Genomic DNA, 12918 nt, shown 5'->3' on the forward strand with positions numbered 1-12918 from the left:
CGACTCACATTTTATTATTTGCTTGCACATAATTCATTGTAGCCCTAGGGAGGTGGTGGTCCCTTGACCTGTGGGAGAGGGCGTCAGTCCTTCTCACATATAAAAAGCATTTTTGTCCTCTGGGTGGTGGTCCCCTGGTGTCAAAGCCCAACTCACCTGAGTTCTTGTTCAGTTCTGATGGAGGTTGAAGACAATCCGACCCCACCCTGAAACTGCTTGTTCCAACACACTAGTTTTTAAAACAGTGCACTAAGAACAGAAGCTCAAGGGAAGGGGGGAAGTGGATAAAATAAAAAAGAGAGACAACACCGTTCTTGCGTTTCCACTGTTGAAGTGCTGCACAAATCTGCGGCCCTTTCTGACTTCTGTAGAAACTGGTGCCTAATGAAACATAAACAAAGAACAGATAAGTGCAACCTATTCCTAAATGGGTTCCTGACTATCCCTTTATTTATTAGAAATTCTCTTCTAAAAGTACCTCTTGGATCCTGGTCTCTAGTTTCCAGGTTTGGAATGTGTTACTGCTCTGGGATGTGTTTTCTATTACTGTAAAGCTTCTAAAACATTAAACAAATACCGTTATCAGAATTACCAATATCAAACATTCATCATAATATAACTAAAGCCTAAATTCCCAATAGCAGACTCACTTTTCCCATATTTCCAGAATCTTTTATAAAACAAATACTGTACTTTTACATCAAAATACAGCATGTAATTTGTGCAAGTCCTTGATTTACTGTTTGCCTTGCTGTTAATGGTTTCCACTGTTCAATTCTTAAAAGTTCCATGAGAAAAAACAATGTTTGCTTAACAAAGTTATGCAAAATATTCTTGTAACAAAGAGTTTGAATCACAATGTTCGTGGAAGGTATTTCGTTTCAAATTGTCTATACACGAATCCAGAAATTGTTGTCAAAGTTCTTTCAGGTAATAAAAGGTTTTGCACTTACTTGTTGCTGGCAAGAGATACTGATCAGTCTAACCTTGTCTTCTTTCTCTTTTGCAGGTTACTCATAGGAGAGAGGCTGAAGCAAGGAGGAACCGGAAACCGGAAGAAGGAAGAGCCAGAAGCTGCGCCCATTGAAGTCAATGAAAGTCTGTAAAGAGCAGGAGTGCCAGCGCCGAGGGATCTGTTCTCAGGTAAGCGGGAGGTAGACGAGCACAAGCACTGGGTGAGGCTCGGGGATGCCTTTTATAGACAGGGCTGGGTGTGGTTTGAAGAGCTGGGTGTGGTCCTCACATGCTGCACATGTTCTTGGAAGGTGTGCAGAGCTGGGTGTGGTTTGAAGAGCTTGGTGTGGTCCTCACATGCTGCACATGTTCTTGAAAGGTGTGCAGAGTTTCAGTTATTATACAAATGAATTGGATTAACACATGGCCTAGGGAGGAGTATTTTAAAGAAGCCTTGGTAAAAGCAAACAGCACATTAAACAACATACACAGAAGCCTAGGGGGGGGGGGGGAGGTGCGATAACAAGAAAGGCTTTCAATAGTAAGTTTAAAAGGGAGCTATTACAGAACCCACTAGTGCAGTGAGAGGGGACATGCTCTTTGCTGTGTACAGACCCTAACAGTTGCCCCCCTCAAAGGCCCTCCTACAGGACGGGGTTTTCCTGGATTTTTTTAAATAAAACCGTCTAATCAGCTGTGGGGCATGTACATATGATGCTGGTTCCCATGAATTCTCAGATTCATCATATCCTTTCCATTCTACTAAATAAAACAGACGTCCACTAATTCTTTTTGAGTCTTTTTTGCTTTTCACTTCATATTCCAGATTTCCCTTAATTGGTATGGGTGGAGGTGGTGGTTCAGGTCGGGTTTTTGAGTTGTACGGCTTAAGCAAGGACACATGGAATGTAGTATGTACTGGATATTCTTTTGGTAAATCTAATTTTACTGTTACCGGGTTTACTATGGCAGTTATATTAAAGGGTCCAATGAAACGTGGTTGCAGCTTTCGGGATCCCTCTATGTTTAGGTTCTTTGTGGAGAGCCATACCTTGTCACCAATTTTATACATTGGGGCCTCAGACCTGTGTTTGTCTGCTTGTCTTTTCATGCTTTCCTTGTACTTTAATAAATGTTTCCTGGCTTTGTCTTGTATGTCACCTAACCTCGTTAGTCTATCCGTTACTGTAGGCAACAGGGAATCTTCTAACAAAATGGGTATAGCTCTTGGATGATACCCCTGCAAGAAATAGAATGGTGAGCAAAGTAGAGCTGAATGCTCAGTATTATTATAAACAAACTCTGCTACAGGGAGAGCTTCCAACCATTCACTAGAATAATCAGCCAATAAACAACGTAGCGTTTGAAGTAAGGTTTGGTTCAGTCGTTCAGTCTGTCCATCTGTCTCTGGGTGGAAAGCAGTGGATAAGGCCACATCTATTTTCAGTTTTTCACATAATTTTTTCCAAAATCTGGAGTTGAACTGGCTCCCTCGGTCTGACACCACTTTGCTTGGCAAACCATGTAAACGCACAATTTCCCTTATAAAAATATCGGCAAATTCTGCCGCCGTGGGTAATTTCCGTAATGGTACAAAATGTGCCATTTTAGATAAAAAATCCACTAAAACCAACACTGTTGTGAAGGATTTTACAGGTGGTAAACCTACAATAAAGTCTACGCTCACAGTGTGCCAAGGTTTTTTGGGTGTTGGCATTGGTATTAACAAGCCGTCAGGAGCCTTATGAGAAGATTTATGTCTTGCACAAATTGGACAGGTAGTGACAAATTGCATAATGTCCTTTCTTATAGTGTCCCACCAAAAGTGTTTTTGCACATTTTCCAGGGTTTTTACCCAACCAGGATGACCTGCCAACGGTGAGGCGTGATGCCAAATTATCACCTGTGTTTGTAATTCAGAGGTGGGCACTAACAGCATGTTGTCGTGATACAATAAACCTCGTTGTATTGTGTTATGGGAATCCTTTAACCAATCCTGAGGTGCTATTTGCATGTGTGCATTATATAGATCTGTGATGAAATCCTTCTGTTGTACTGGTGTCAACAACTTTTGGGGAGGAATAATGGGTTCTCCTATTTTATCTTGTTTCATGTCTGAGGTATGTCCGTATCTAGATAACACATCAGATTGAATTTGTTGTGCACCTGGTCTATAGGTTATAACAAAGTCAAATGTGCTAAAACAATTTAACCAGCGCATCTGACGTGGTGTTAGTGCTTTAAGTGATCCAAAAAACTGTAGGTTCTTATGGTCAGAAAAGATTGTAACTGGGTACTTGGCTCCCATTAAATGGTGCCTCCATTCTGAAAAGGCTACTTTGATAGCTAGTAGTTCCCTTTCAGCCACAGTGTAATTTTGTTCAGCTGGGAATAACTTTTTAGAATAGAAGGCTATAGGATGTAACTGGCCATGTACTGCATCTCGTTGAGAGAGAACTCCTCCTAAAGCTACTTGTGAAGCATCCGCTTCAACAAAAAAAGGCAAGTCAGGATCAGGATGTTTCAGAATTGGGGCTGAAGTGAACTTTTGTTTTAGGAGTTGAAAGGCGTGTGCCGCCTCATCAGTCCAAAGAAATCGTTGCCCTTTCCGCAACAAGGTAGTTATTGGGGCCGCAATGTCTGCAAAATGTGCAATAAACCTCCTATAAAAATTGGCGAAACCCAGAAATTTCTGAATATCTTTTACAGAGGATGGTTCTGGCCAATCAGCAATAGCACTGATTTTCTTTACATCCATAGTTATTCCTTGAGGTGACAGGCAGTATCCTTAAAAGTCCACCTTGTTGACATTAAAAGTACACTTTTCTAACTTAGCAAAAAGATGATTTTCTTTTAACTTTGATAATGCTGCACGAACATGTTGGGTATGTTCTTCTGAGTTCTTAGAGTAAATGAGGATGTCTTCTATGTATACTATGACACAAACGTCCAGGAATTTGTGTAGAACCTCATTTATAAAGAACTGAAAGGCCGCAGGGGCATTACATAACCCAAAGGGCATTACTGTGTACTCAAATAAACCAAACTTTGTCTTCAAAGCTGTCTTCCACTCATCCCCCTCTTTTACTCGGACCAGGTGGTAAGCTCCCCGCAGATCTAGTTTAGTGTATACAGTAGAATGTCTTAATTGATCCAACAACACAGGTATTAGAGGAAGAGGATATTTATTCTTTATTGTAGCCTTATTTAGTCCTCTATAATCGATACACGCGCGCAGGGATTTATCCGGCTTCGGGATAAAAAAGAGTGGAGATGACACCTGAGATGTGGAATGACGGATGAACCCAGACTGTAGTAGGTCATCTAGGTAGGTTCTTAAGTATTTGGTTTCTTCGTCAGTCAAAGCATATACTCTGTTATTAGGTAAAGGGGCCCCTGGGATAAGATCTATACGGCAGTCATAAGACCGATGTGGGGGCAGCACACTAGCCTTTACTGGATCAAAGACGTCTTTAAAGTCAGAATATTCAGGAGGGAGACTTGGTTCATCTTGTGTAACACTAGCACAGTGTAATACTGTGCTCTGTTCTGTACCTGCTTCTTGATAGCAATTGGTTCTACAGAAAGAGGAATCCAAAGTAACAGTTCTATTCACCCAATCAATTTTTGGGTTATGAGTTGTTAACCAGGGTACCCCGAGAATCAAACCAAAATTAGGAGTATCTATCAGATCAAAGCTAATCACCTCTGTGTGCCCGTTCTGACAGACCATAACAAGTGGACTTGTTTGTTTTGTGATTAATCCAGAGGTCAATTCTGACCCATCCACTGCACATACTGCTTCTGGACAAGGCTTTAGGCACATAGGAAGTCCTAAGATTTCAGCTAACTTATTATCCACAAAATTTCCTGTTGCGCCTGAGTCCAGTAGGACAGGGAGAGAATGCCTCACTTGGGTAGTAACAATTAAAACGACCTGAATTATGAAATGTCTAGGTATGTGCGGTACCCTGAAGGCTGCAACATTAGAGGTTTGATTAAGATGTTTCCTCGAACAAGTAACCTCTCCCCTTGTCGAGCTTAATCGTTTCCCGATTCAGTTGAGGAGGTGGAGGAAACAGCACCCTTTCGTGGAGTTTTAGGCTTTACTGGACATTCTCTGGCAAAGTGACCTGCCCTGTCACAATATAAACATAATTGAAATTTTCTCCTTCTTTCTTTTTCCTCTGATGTGAGTGGACCTCTGAGTGTCCCTATTTGCATAGGCTCTGGTTCAGGGAGTTTATTATCTGTGTCTTTCTTCTCGTGTCTAATAAAAGTTAACCGTGATTCCAGTTTGTATTTATCTCCCTTTCTTTCTCCTAGTCTATGTTCTAATTTCACAACTAAATCTACAAAGTCCGAATAGTCTTTTGGCAAATCAACGATATGAGCCAGCGCGTCTTTTAACTCGTCTCTCAAACCTTTATAAAAAAGGGAGACACGCTTTTCTTCTGGCCACTGTGTCTCGGTGAGTAAACGATTAAAACTAGTGAGATAGGTCAATAAATCCTTGTTACCTTGTTTAAGATTTAAAAGCTCATTATCACTTGCCTGCATGAAAGTGTGTTTTGCAAAAAGGCTGGTCATGGTACGTTTAAATTGATTCCAATTATGGAGGATGGGATCATCTCTATCCACGAAAGGAATTGACCAATTGGCTGCTGTGCCACCCAAATAAGACAAGACGAATGCCACTTTCGTATCATCAGTAGGGAACTGTTGTGGCTTACAAATGAAGTGTAATTGACATTGATTGATAAAAACATGGAATTTGTTACTATCTCCATGAAAACGTTCAGGTGCTGCTAAGGGCACAACATTAGGAACATTAACAGTAACCTCAACTGGGGAAGGCAAAGTTGTATGTTTTGATGGCGCCCCTGTCTCTGAGGAGGTTTTAAACAAAGGCGTAGAAGCTGTGTTCCACTGAGATCCCCTAAATTTATACCTGCTTAAACCCTGTTTTAAAGAGGTATTCTCCATCTTTAATCTCTCTATTTCCTCTTGCATATGTTGCAAGATGCCAGACACTGACTCATTATGAGCCAAGTCCTCATTTAGGGCCTGCGCCATATCCGTGACGTCAATGCCCTCTATTTCTTCCCCGGTATTCATCGTCCACCAGAACTGACATTTTTTAAGGCTTGTGCTTCTGTCAAAGCCCAGCTCACCTGAGTTCTTGTTCAGTTCTGATGGAGGTTGAAGACAATCCGACCCCACCCTGAAACTGCTTGTTCCAGCACACTAGTTTTTAAAACAGTGCACTAAGAACAGAAGCTCAAGGGAAGGGGGGAAGTGGATAAAATAAAAAAGAGAGACAACACCGTTCTTGCGTTTCCACTGTTGAAGTGCTGCACAAATCTGCAGCCCTTTCTAACTTCTGTAGAAACTGGTGCCTAATGAAACATAAACAAAGAACAGATAAGTGCAACCTATTCCTAAATGGGTTCCTGACTATCCCTTTATTTATTAGAAATTCTCTTCTAAAAGTACCTCTTGGATCCTGGTCTCTAGTTTCCAGGTTTGGAATGTGTTACTGCTCTGGGATGTGTTTTCTATTACTGTAAAGCTTCTAAAACATTAAACAAATACCGTTATCAGAATTACCAATATCAAACATTCATCATAATATAACTAAAGCCTAAATTCCCAATAGCAGACTCACTTTTCCCATATTTCCAGAATCTTTTATAAAACAAATACTGTACTTTTACATCAAAATACAGCATGTAATTTGTGCAAGTCCTTGATTTACTGTTTGCCTTGCTGTTAATGGTTTCCACTGTTCAATTCTTAAAAGTTCCATGAGAAAAAACAATGTTTGCTTAACAAAGTTATGCAAAATATTCTTGTAACAAAGAGTTTCAATCACAATGTTCGTGGAAGGTATTTCGTTTCAAATTGTCTGTTCTTTCAGGTAATGAAAGGTTTTGCACTTACTTGTTGCTGGCAAGAGATACTGATCAGTCTAACCTTGTCTTCTTTCTTTTTTGCAGGTTACTCATAGGAGAGAGGCTGAAGCAAGGAGGAACCGGAAACCGGAAGAAGGAAGAGCCAGAAGCTGCGCCCATTGAAGTCAATGAAAGTCTGTAAAGAGCAGGAGTGCCAGCGCCGAGGGATCTGTTCTCAGGTAAGCGGGAGGTAGACGAGCACAAGCACTGGGTGAGGCTCGGGGGATGCCTTTTATAGACAGGGCTGGGTGTGGTTTGAAGAGCTGGGTGTGGTCCTCACATGCTGCACATGTTCTTGGAAGGTGTGCAGAGCTGGGTGTGGTTTGAAGAGCTGGGTGTGGTCCTCACATGCTGCACATGTTCTTGAAAGGTGTGCAGAGTTTCAGTTATTATACAAATGAATTGGATTAACACATGGCCTAGGGAGGAGTATTTTAAAGAAGCCTTGGTAAAAGCAAACATCACATTAAACAACATACACAGAAGCCTGGGGGGGGGGGGAAGGTGAGATAACAAGAAAGGCTTTCAATAGTAAGTTTAAAAGGGAGCTATTACAGAACCCACTAGTGCAGTGAGAGGGGACATGCTCTTTGCTGTGTACAAACCCTAACACCTGGTCAGGGGTGGCTTGCATGGCCTCCGGTCATATTTTATTATTCAACCCAGAGAGGTGGTGGTCTCTGGGGATGTGGGGAGGTCCCCCCTATTAAAAAGTAAACAGTGCTCCTGGGACCAGGCCCACCCGGGGGATTTTTTAAAAACAAGCGCTGGAGCCCCCACTTGTGTTTCTTTTTTTAAAATGTTACTGTGGATTTGTGACCCCATCACGATTCTGCAGTAAGAATGGAAAAGAAAAGCTTTTTAGTCGTGGGGGTGGGGGTCCCTTTTGGACTCCAGCATCACAGCTCAGTGTTTGTTTTGACTGGCGTTCGTTCTGTTCCAGCATGCTGAGCCGATGCTGCTAGGTGGGGCATGACCATGCATCAGTGTCCCTGGGTTGTCAACAATTCAGTGAACTATAGTGTAAAGAGTCGAGGGTCATGTCTTGATTTTTTCCGTGTGTACCACTCAATGGGGACGTCGTCATGCAGGTCACTTTACTTTTCTTCGTGGTGACCAATTGATCGCCCTCTGAATCTGATGATTGTTGGGTATGTAGGGCTATTGAATGGGACATCCTCCATCTCAACTTCCCCCTTTTTGTGAAGTCTGGCCCTTTCTCTTAGGCATGTACTTCTCCTTGGGGTGGGTGCGATATCTCTGATCTCTTCTTCCCAATGATGCTTAGTCATGGGCGTTCCTCAAGCCATTCCCAAGCCTCCTCCAGAGTTTGAAAGAAATGTGTCTTGCCTTGAAAGAGGACCTTCAGCTTGGCAGGGAAAAGGAACATGTATTGCATCTGGAGGACACATAACTTAGCTTAAACGGCCTCGAAGGTGCATCTTTGGTGCTGGGACTCGCGGGTGTGTTCTGGGAAGATTAGAAACTGGGAATTATTGTGCCGTGCCTCCTTCATTTTTCTAGCTCCTTCAAGGATCATGTCTCTATCTTGATAATTCAAAAACCGAGCTATGACTGGCCTTGAAGGGACTCCAGGTGGGGGGTTGTTATTCAGTCCTCGGTGTGCTCGCTCGATAATGAAACACGGAGAGAATCTCTCTCAGGGAAATGTTTGCTTAAGCCACTCCTCCAAAAAGAGCTGCATGTTTGAGCCTGCTACTCGCTCTGGGAAGCCCACAAAGGGCAGGTTGTTTCTCCGAGCCCAGTTCCCCATGTCCTCCAGTCTCCACACGACATCTTTGTTGACAGTGTGGATTTCAGTCACTTCTTTTCTGAGGGTCTGTACCGTATCTTCCAGTTCAGATATTCGTGCTTCAGCTGATGTTTGCTGTGTTTATCAGGTCTTCTTGAAGAAGGGAAACTTTAGACCTGACCATGCCCAGTCCTCCCTCTAGCGCCACTTGAGTGGACTGTATGGCCTACATCAAAGTGACATTGTCGGGTCCTTCCTGACCAGGTTGCACCATGGTGTCCTCTGTGGGAGGGGTTGACCACAGCAGCATATTTGTCCAGCTTCCCCTGGCGGGGAGGTCTCTGTTCTTTCTTGCATGTCACGGTGTCCTTGTGGCTTGCTGTCCCCCAGTGATAAGGCTGTCTGTCTATGGTTGAGTTTGTGGGCTCCTTTATGGCCAGGCAGTAGCCCCCTCTCTTCAGATCAGTGTGTTTTGGAGTCTTGGTGTTGGGTTGTCGCACTCAACCCATCTGTGCCTTGTGGTCTCTGTTGACAGCGTCATGAAGGGCCTCTGAGTCTCTCCTTTTCTAAGCCACCTGAATTGTCGCCCGTTGTACCGGCCATTCTATAGTGGGCTTTGCGCCTCTAACAAACTCTTTGTGTGTCTCAGGTTAGCGCCTACTTCCAGAGCTCATGAGGGTTCCTGCCTTTTTGTGCTCCCTATTTGAGGATGTCCTTCTGAGGGTATATGACGGTTAGGCACTGGTGCTTATGATTCTGTCTTCGTCCCCATTCTGGTCACCATTATGTGGATGGAGGAGGTCCCAGGTTGACTCAAACGGGGTTGTCTGCAACTGCTTCGTCACAGTTCTGGCTCAGGCCCACAATCATAATACTGGACATGGCCCAGCCTGTGTCTCTGCTGAAGCAGCTTTGTCTCACTGTACGAGGTGCTGGCCAGGGACAGTCAGTGATCTCACTGGGGAAAGAAAGTTTCCTTAGCTTTCTGGTAGGAATCTTTCTGGCATCTATTTATGGCCGCTTACCATTGCACCTTGTCCCCATTGACTCTCAGGCATTGGTTCTATTTCCTAGAAGCGGTCAACTCACCGCCAGCTCTATGTCTTGGTGGTGATCATGGATCTCTCAGGCCTTCCCCCCCTATGGGGCCTGGCCCAGCCTGGGCCAGTTCAATTTGCCACCTAGCCACCTGCTCTTGGGCACAGGCCTCCATGGGATCTGATGGCCCATCTCCTCTTACCGCAATGGTGCTACGCGTCCCAGCGGTGATATTGCCAAGTTGCCCAGGCCTCCCTGTGCTTGCGTCGCAACTCGATGCCACTGTGGTATCAGGCTTCGTCCTACCTCTGCTTAGTGGCGGCTTTTTCGATCCCTGTGTTCTCAGGATCTCAGGGGCAGAGAGTGAAGATCACGCAGCATACTCTCCACCCTCGCAGCAGCCACTGGGTCTTCTCCTTGATTCATCCTCACTTTTGTGGAGGTGGGGTGGAGCTCTTCACTTTCCAGTAGGGCCTCATCAATGATCACGGGTTGTCTGAGGCCTTTTTCTGGAAACATTAGGTAATTGCCTATATTTCCCTTGATGGCATCAATCTTTGGGTTGTCTGTGACCCTGGTCTGCCTATTCCCACGCCGGTCAGGCTTTCCCCTGGGGCTTGCATCTCTGGCCTTCCCCTCCATACTAGTGGCCATCATTCTCCCTATAGCTTCAGAATCTCAGGGGAGAGATTCGCAGCGTGGTGTTGCTTCCAACCTCACATTTGTCCTGAGTCCTTTCTTCACTTCTAAGGCACTATTAGGCCTTTTCTTCCCTCCAGCAAGGTCTCACTGGTGATCGCGGGTCCCCGCTTGTCTCTTCCCGGGATCACACAATAGGTGCCTTTATTTCTCGTGGTGGCATCTGCTTTGGGGTCAACCACTGCCTCAATCCAACACCCCCCACTCAGATGCATCTGATGTCACATGGGGTGGAGGAATCTCTGTCTCTGAGGGATGCAGCAGTTTGGAGCACCCTCCTTTCTGCAGCCACTCTCTGGGTTTAGCCGCATCTGGTCCCCCACTAGTTTTGAGTGTTCCTCTGAAGCAGGGTCACATCTGCTCAGGATTCCCCTTCCACTCCACTTTTCCCATCCCTTTCACCTACAATCTTGTTGAATTGATCAGGATTGTGCAGGATTAATCAGGGGCCGCCGCAGAGCTCTTCATGGAGCGTCCAACTTTGTCACCATCTGGGCTACATCCCCCCAAAAAGTTACCATTTATATTGCATGGTTGAAGAAATGCTGTGATGTCATTGGGTGCAGAACCAGCTCAGCTTGTTCTTGGTGATTTTTGAGAAGGAAGCCTGTTGGTCTTGTGCTCAGCAAAAGTGACTGAATTTGTAACTGAGACAGACTGGTGGCTTCAGCTATATATAAGAAAGTTTAAGTTTAGGTAATTAGAAATATACTTTATAAACTTTGTTGAGAAGTGTGAGTAAGTGTACTGCGGGTGGTAAATTGATTCTATACAAGGTTTAGTGAGTGAAAAGCTGTTTTAGAGGTGCATGTTTATTGCTATAGGGTTTAAGAAGTAGACTTTAGATTGTAGAGAAATAATACCAAATATTGGATATTGTCTTACCAAACATTGGATGTTGTCTTACAAAATGAAATGTTCAATCTATATGTAGTCGTAAGTAAAAAGATGCAGTGTTTCTAAAAATATAAAACAGAGCATCTCCGATCTGTTAATAAAAGGCCTTGGGTTTTTATGCACCTTACTGTTTTTGAGGGGAGAAATTTTCATTTCTAGAGTAAAGCACTGTGCTCACTGTTAGGAAAGTTCTATAAAGAGGAATGTGTTACTGTTCAAATTTTTATGTAACTATGGTTGAAGGCATGTTATAACTTAATGTACTGGTTGAGGATGTTGAATTCTTGAAGAGAAAGGTATATGAAGATAGTCGTACAGGACATATAACTATTTGATTGTGGGTGAAAAATGTAAAAACAAAACTTTCGAGTATGTAGTGAAGTATCACTGTGATCAATTATTGATCAGTATGTAACTTTATTTTTTTTGTTTTCTTGTTCACTTTGGAAGAAAGAGGGAACAATAACTGCATGGAAGAAAAGGAAAAAAAATAATCGCACAACTGATGTTCTTACTGTCAACCTTGATATTTGTACTTTTGAAGACGCTTGTTCTGTGTAGCTCTACTTTTTTTATGGCAAAATGATCTTCTTAGCTTAACGGCAAAGACATGGACTATTTAGAAAAAGTGGTTTGTTACCTGTTTGAGTTACCTGTTTGAGCTGTTTGTATTGGGTAACACACTGGTTGTTTCTAATTTCACAGCTGAACTCCTTTTTTATTTTAAACTACACATGCCTGTTTCCATATGGAATTGTCTGAGAGAGAGGTGAGTGTGTCCTTACATTTAGATATGCACACTGGTGTCCAAGAAACAGTTGTCATCAGAGAGGATATTCGATTTGATACTCTACTAATGACATTCATTAGCATAAAGAGAGTTATGAGCAGAGAGAACAGTCTTTACCCACAGTCTATTTTGCACATGTGTTACTCTGGGGAGATGTAAGAGCTGACCCAGCACTCTTTGCTCCCTTAGTCTGTATGCTTGTCATCAAAGATAAGCTTAATTTCTCTTTGCACCATATCTGTCATTCAACAGAGATGTTTCAGCAGAGATGTCTCAGCTGAGAGGCCAGTCCTTACCAACAACAGCCTACTACACATACCTATCATCCAAGAGAAAGATCTAATGATAGGGACCAGTCTCTCACTACACCCTACTACATACACCTGCCACCCCTGAGAGAACTCTCAGTGGAGAGGCCAGTGTCTCTTTATATCCTACTATACACACCTGTGATCCGAGGGAGGTCAGTTTCTTCCTACACTCTAGTATACAACTCTTCATCAAATAGAAAATTCTCTGTGTTGAGGCCAGTACTTTCCCACACTGTATTGCAAATCCTTATTGTCCTGGAGAGAGGTCTTAGTGCAATGATCATTCCCTGTTGTAAAATTATTTGTATAATGGGTATTCTGTCATGAATTGTTTTTGAAGAGTCCAGTCTCTCCTCACTCCCTACTATATACTTCTGCCTTACTGTGGGCTGTTGGGACTGGGGTGGTCAGATTTTTCTAAAATCCTAGGAGAAGGAAGTAAAAATTGTGTACTATAATGAAGGAGAGTGTACATTAAGTAACTTCAAAAAACTTTACTATCTCAGGAGAGTTTTATGAGGC

General features: G+C 43.2%; 1 long non-coding RNA gene across 2 annotated transcripts in view; it reads left to right on the plus strand.

The window, feature by feature from the left end:
- Nucleotides 1–12918, plus strand: part of LOC138283344 (uncharacterized) — a 338849-nt gene that overhangs the window by 221728 nt on the left and 104203 nt on the right. For both annotated transcript variants that reach the window (XR_011201203.1, XR_011201202.1), the window contains 2 exons: nt 1010–1143; nt 6954–7087. This is a non-coding gene — a long non-coding RNA (uncharacterized lncRNA). The remainder of the gene's footprint in view (nt 1–1009; nt 1144–6953; nt 7088–12918) is intronic.

The sequence above is a fragment of the Pleurodeles waltl genome, chromosome 3_1 (genome assembly GCF_031143425.1).
Source record: "Pleurodeles waltl isolate 20211129_DDA chromosome 3_1, aPleWal1.hap1.20221129, whole genome shotgun sequence".
Classification (NCBI taxonomy): domain Eukaryota; kingdom Metazoa; phylum Chordata; class Amphibia; order Caudata; family Salamandridae; genus Pleurodeles; species Pleurodeles waltl.